The sequence below is a fragment of the Kogia breviceps genome, chromosome 8 (assembly GCF_026419965.1).
Source record: "Kogia breviceps isolate mKogBre1 chromosome 8, mKogBre1 haplotype 1, whole genome shotgun sequence".
Lineage (NCBI taxonomy): Eukaryota > Metazoa > Chordata > Mammalia > Artiodactyla > Physeteridae > Kogia > Kogia breviceps.
Window position 1 is genome coordinate 60,550,994 of NC_081317.1, and position 7,147 is coordinate 60,558,140.

The following is a 7,147-nucleotide window of genomic DNA, read 5'->3' on the forward strand; positions in this document are numbered from 1 at the left end:
CATAACACTGTGGAATGATGTAGGTCTTGCAGGTCCACTTCAGACATGAGGCTGTGAATAATATGAAAGAACTGGAATCTTCTTTTTATTTGGTACTTTTTTTAATATTTGGCAGTGATGTATGGAGGTCACCTTGAAGGCTTAAAGCCACAGAAAAGAAATAGTTAACAGTCTCTTTTCTAATCAGTAAAAATGTATTTATTGGGCTTCCCTGGTGGCGCAGTGGTTGAGAGTCCGCCTGCCGATTCAGGGGACGCGGGTTCGTCCCCCGGTCTGGGAAGATCCCACATGCCGCGGAGCGGCTGGGATGAGCCATGGCCTCTGAGCCTGCACGTCTGGAGCCTGTGCTCCGCGACGGGAGAGGCCACAACAGTGAGAGGCCCGCGTACCGCAAAAAAAAAAAAAAAGTATTTATTCCTTTATTAATAATCACCTCTGAGTTAGTTAATAACAACTATTAGCTTTATTTTTTAAAGTATGCTTTTATAGACTAGAAAACTTTGATCACAGAAACATCCCTATCTTGAAATCCAGTTACATAATCTTGGACATAATTCATAAATCCACTTTTGATATCTTTCACCAAATACCTTGACAATTTCTAAAATTGAATTTGAGGTTGGCTCTAACATTATATAGTGTAAACTTTAAAAATAAAAATAACAGGCCTAAAGAAACACCCTATTTCTATGTCTTAGCTTAGAGGCAAACTTATGAATTGATTTGAAAATTATTTGACAGATTTTATTTGAAGTATTGATTTTATGGAACACAGAAGCTAAGCATATTGAAGTAGAACCCCATTCAGGGTAGAAAAAAGCAATGGTGAATGCTCACAGAGAGGATGGTGTCCAAGAAGTTTACAGAGAACTATGATTTTCCACAAGAGCTTTGACCTGTAGATTTGGCACATGACATAGAATTCCCACCTGAATGTCATGGCTTCAGGATCAATGCCCACTTCTGGAAATGTCCTATGAATATCTCAATTCCAGTCCATATTTTAGGCTTCTAGTTTCTCCTTATTCTGAGCATCATAGGTACAGAAGGAAAAGCAGAAGTGCCTTTCAAAAGTCTTGGGAGGAAGAGAAATAAAAGTTTTATGCATTTTTTAATTTTGAAAAGATCATAAGGATTATATGTAAAGACACACATAAATTAGTTAGTATTATTTGGGAGTGAAAACTCAAGAACTCCCCATAGCAAAATTGCAGATCTTAGTCTTAGAACTTAAGAGCATTACTCAATAGTTGAAAGTTAGCCTTCTTAAGCTATTAAGTAAGCTTGCTGCATGGAGAGTCAGAGAGAGAATGTGATTTTCTTTCAGAAGTATGTATGATTCAATGAGAATACTTTTGTGACCATAATGAGACATACTGAGTATATGCACCTTATGTAAAAGATAAATACTGTAATTATGTCCTTAGAATATTCAGGCAGACAGTTACTGGTTATAATGCCCATCTGATGAGTCAGCAAGAACATTTTGTGAAGTAGAAAAGCACTTTTAAATCAGAGCAGCACAAATCATAGTGATAAAATAAAGGGGAGGAAACTCTGAAAAAGCACTGGCTAAAGGGGTAGGTGTTATATATTAAACATTATTTTGTGACAGGTTCTTTACATATTTTGTATCATTTAATCCTCATAACAACCCAGAGAAGCAAATTTTATTAACCCTGCTCTCATAAGATTAATTTGAAGCTCCAAGAGGTGAAACTACTCACCCACCTAATGTTTCATTAGCATAAGTGAAAGAGCTGGGATTTGCCCTAAATTAAAGTTTACTCCCAAACTCCTATTGTTTCCATTTCTTTAAAAGATGGGCATTAGCCCTCTTTCACAACTGTTAAGGGGTTCCACTGCTACACATATATTTTTAAGAAGTCAGCACCGAGTTGCTTCCTATGTTATTGGGGAAACTCAAGTTCCAAATGAGGTAGAGTTAAAAAGTGAGATAGATTAGAAAAAAATGAGTGCATTTATGGGAGATTCATTTACAATGCATCATTAAGGGACATTAGGAGGTTCCTGTTCTCCACCTTCAGTTTCTTGTGAATTATCACTCCCTCCTCCAGCAAGGGGCCAGTATTTGAGACCGAATCTGGCACTCGGTGGAGCCCAGATCTGAATAGATGTGGGAATTAATCCTTTCATTCAAAGGGAGATAGCTCTACAAGAAATATTGGAAATGGACGAGCAGAGCAATCATGAAAGGGTGCTGTAGGAAAGCTTGTGCAATAATCACCACTGGGCAGAAGGTTTTATGACCTTTTGACCAGGGCGACTGCTCTTTTCCAGTCTGATGTGGCAAATGCCAAGGGCAAGGCAGGGGAAAGAAAAAGCCCAAGGCACGTTGCCATTCCAGAAGATAAAAGGCATCTGAGACTGCCATTGCTTCATCTCTTCTTCTTTTTTTTTTTTTTTTTTTTTTTTTTGCGGTACGCGGGCCTCTCACTGTTGTGGCCTCTCCCGTTGTGGAGCACAGGCTCCGGACGCGCAGGCTCCGGACGCGCAGGCTCAGCGGCCATGGCTCACGGGCCCAGCCGCTCCGTGGCATGTGAGATCCTCCCGGACCGGGGCACGAACCTGTGTCCCCTGCATCGGCAGGCGGACTCTCAACCACTGCGCCACCAGGGAAGCCCCATCTCTTCTTTTTGTGCTCTTCCTATACCCAGCCCACGTGCTGTAGCTGGTTTTGCAGTAGCTGACCCTCCGTTCCATAACCTTTGACGTGTTACCTTAGGCTATACTTTGGTATTTCAAACACGTCAAGGTTTGATTGAAGAACATTGCTCAATTCTATCGATAGGTAAATTTCAGTATGCTGTACCAGAAACACTTCATATTTGAATTGAGTTTGCGTCACTGCTGATCCTTAGGGGTCAGTGGAAAAATGTGATCATAAATATCTGAGGTGCCATAGACCAAGATATGGTCTCAGAAAGAAAGAGAGGGAGGGAGAGGAGGAGGAAAAAAGGATGGGTGTCGGTGGGGTGGGGGGAGAGATAGAGGGAGCCAGAGAGCGCTTCTGACCAGCGCAAACCTAACAGTTCTCTGCAGACAGTGAAGGTCACTCTGCTGCAACAGCAGCCGGTTTCATCAGACAGCCGTGTACAAATTGGGAACAGAAACACCTCTCATTCTCATCTTCTCAAATTTGGTTTTGTGCTAGAGATGACAGGGGGATAACGGGATTCTGAAAAGACAAGTTTTGATTTCTCGTAAGCAAGTTGTTACAATTGCTTTACAAGAAAAACAGAAGGCAAAGTGTTTGTTTACTTACCATCTCAGATTTCAAAACACTTGAGTTGTGCCTATATCTGGGATGAATTAAATATACTGTTGATGTACATGTAAATTGATAACATTTTGAGTGAGCCGGTGTTCAAGGTTTTAAATCAGGCAAACCATTGGACTCAGCAATTCATTTTCTAGGAATTTATTTCTAAAACGGTAATCAACAATATGTGAAGAGATTTATTTATAAATATGTTAAATACAAAATCCCAAAGAAAAACAACCAAGCAAGCAAAAGCTGCCACGCATATATGTATATACACACACATACATTCACATATTAGTTGTATATAAAAGTCATATAAAATATGTATGCAAATTTATCAGATTTGTCAAAAGTATCACTGTGTGGTAAGATGATGGGAGTTTTAATTTAATCTCTGTGCTTTTCTATTTTTATTAACTATAGTTAGTAAAAAACCCTTAGAACATTGTTTTAAAAATTTATTTTTAGTGCCTTCTATTTTGTTCTTAAATATTTATGCATACATTTTAAAACAAGTGGGTATTTTTTAACCCTAAAGAAATAAATTAAGTGGAATGTTTTTGAAGGGGAATCCGGGGGGATTTTCTAAATAGCCTCTGTTAATACTGAATATTAAAACCCTAACTCTATACAATGCCAATAATATGATCACTCTCTGGCTACCTCATGGCAAACTTGTGTTACACCTTTCCCTAGTGAAGGAGGCTGCCTGCTCTGGAATAGCATATGATTTTGGAATAACACTTTTAAGTAGGGAGCAAAGAATAACTCTAGAAATTCCATAGGATTATTACCTGATACAACATGGAATAGCATAGTCAAAAGCAGACTATATGTGACATAAAATAATGGGTGCTCTATATTTTTAGTAAATGACCTAGCAAAATTATCATCCCACAGTACTCCCACTGAACCTTTTTTTTAACATTATCATTCAAATATGTTAACTAGAAAGGAGTTCAATCTATGAATGTTCAGTAACCCTTTCCTGGTTTGTTTGTGCCATGTAGGGTAGCAAATAACTAGGTAGGGGGGTTTGAGAGACGGGATAACATTATGGCCAAAGTTATAGCCAAAGCTATAACTAGAGTGTAGGGACTTGGTTGGGTGTCCTGTGTCCGGAGAGATAGATGAGTCTCTGGGTAAGTGTATATGGATGTGTGGGAGGGAAGGAGGGTTGAGAGGTGATGATGGGTCATCAAATAGAAGCCAGGTGCTACACAGTTTTCCCATGGCCACCCCTGAATGTACATGTCTTACACGTTCAAAGTCTCTTGGTCACTAAATCTGTAAATCTCAGTCTATATGAAGGAATTCTCAACTCACAAGAAAATTGCAAAACATCCTAACTCAATGAACTTACATCACTTATTAATCTTCATTTCCTAAGCATAATGTGAGCATCGTAAATTGAATTATTTTTGGTTCTTGTGTGAGAACTGGAGTAATCCATAATAGATAGTCATACCACAGGGTTTATTCATTTCTTCAACAGGCCATCAACTCCAGACAGACTCCTTAGGCATTTGGGTCAGAGATTCATTGAAAGAATGGTTTAGTTGACATATAACCTGGCATTACATCATTCTGAGTTGTGTATGATTAGGGATTATAAAAAAGATTTGCTAGTTTGCTGGAATGTACACTCTGTTTTATAGAACTTAAGTTTCCTCGTCTAATATAATATCTTTGCTTTGTATTATGGTACCCTTCCTAATTATATAAGTGCGCTTTGTTTAAAATAGTGTACAAAGGCCAAACCATATTTGACTCACATATTTGACTACACTCTGTTTTATAGAACTTAAGTTTCCTCGTCTAATATAATATCTTTGCTTTGTATTATGGTACCCTTCCTAATTATATAAGTGCGCTTTGTTTAAAATAGTGTACAAAGGCCAAACCATATTTGACTCACAAGTCTTGCAATGCACGTTATTTAAACAAGCGTTTTTATGTAGCTATAGAAATATGTAAAACAAAAGAACAGAAAATAATTAGATGAAATTATTTTTCTCTGTGTCTTTTAATCAATTCCCACAAGTACAACACGGAGGCTTTTTCCTCCTTTATACTTTGGCTTTCCCACTAAGCTTTCCTATGAGTCTTCCATTAACATTTTTTTCCAGTTTCATTCAAAAATCATATTTTATTGTGTTCTTCTATTTCAATGACCAAGGAACAAGATGTGGAAATTTCAAACTGTGTTAACTTTAAGAATCCTTCCCCTGTCCCCTTTCGCCATTGCTCTTTTCAGCTCTTAACTGTCAATTTCTCTCCCCATTTTCCCTCATTTTTATCCCATTTCTCCTTTACCTATCCTGGCTGCTATCTCCTCTCTCTCTCTCTCTTTCTCTCTCTCTCTCTCTCTCTCTCTCTCTCTCTCTCTCTCTCTCTCTCTCTCTCTCTTTCTCTCTCTCTCTCTCTCTCTCTCTCTTTCTCTCTCTCTCTCTCTCTCTCTCTTGCTCTCCTTTCTTCCATTTTCTCTCTGTCTCTTTTTATCCTTATATTTAAAGACTAGAAATAATTAGTGGTGTCCTCATGCTGATTCAGGTTGATCTAACACTGTTTCCTTTTAATAATGTTAGCATTTATGGAGTACTTACTTGTATTTCATCTACACAACTCTGAGAGGTGGGTGCTCTTACTGTGCCCATGTTAAAATGTGTGGCTTAGCTAACTTCAGCAATTTTCCTGTGGCCACACAGCTAGGAGCTGTGTTTTATCTCAAGATAAACACTCTTCTGTCTGATTCCAGAGTCCATGCACTTAGCTTAATCATTATTGCATGCTTTCTCCCCTTTTCATCAAAATCCCCTGTGATCAGGTCCCTTCCTTCTATTTGGTTCTAGCTTTCTGTAGATCTGCTGTAACTCAGAGAGCCATATATCCCTGTCACCCAGAACCACTTTCTCTCTCTTCCACCCATCCAATGTCCCTGTGCTTGTGTTTGCTGAAGCTTGTAGAACAAATCAGGTAAATGGGTTGGGGATGTCTTGTTCTTACTTTATAGTTAGGAAAATTAGAGGTACTTGGTTGACAGGAGAAAGCTTGGCCAATCCTAGGATTTGTTTTCTTAGAAAATAAATCCTGTGTTCTCTGCAGTTTTATCTTCCATCCCTTTGAAAGTAGATATGGGAGAGTAACATTCCTCTGTAAGATCCTAGAAAGAGCAAATAAACCACCTCTATATGGAACAGGCAACAACTTGTACCTCTGCCTCGGATCTCTGATTTACAACTTACATAAGATTTGACAATAACCAAGAAATCTAACCATCACCATCTTATTTTATCCTCACAGTGTGGTAATTATAGCAGGAATGTATGTGCCCTTTTAATATTTTAGGAAATGTAAATAGCCAGAGATGTTAAGTGACTTAATGAAAATATTAATTCGACATCATAAGTAACTTCTTTACGCTCTTCACAGAGCCAGAGGCTTTGCAAATTTATCTCTAATAAAATGTTCTTCCTACTACCTCATGCTACATAGAATCATCATGTCTAAAATTAAATTTGTCATCTTCCTTAAATCAGGTATTTCTGTACTTCCTTATTTTAATTTATGGCACCACAATTTGTGAGCTCAACGTCTTTCATCATTGAGCAGTTTGGCAATATTTACTATGTCTTTATCTCTTTTACTCTTATATTCAGTTAATCATCAAATCCTACTGATATTTTTCAATAAAAAGATTTTCTATTTTGGTGACTCTGCTATAATTCAGGTTCATCACCCCATGATTACATTACCACAATTGGATCTAAGCGGATTTTCTTCCTTTAATTTTTCCTCTCTTGTCTACTTCGTATGCTGCTGTTTCTAAGTAGTTTTCCTAAAAATGCTTTTCATCATCTT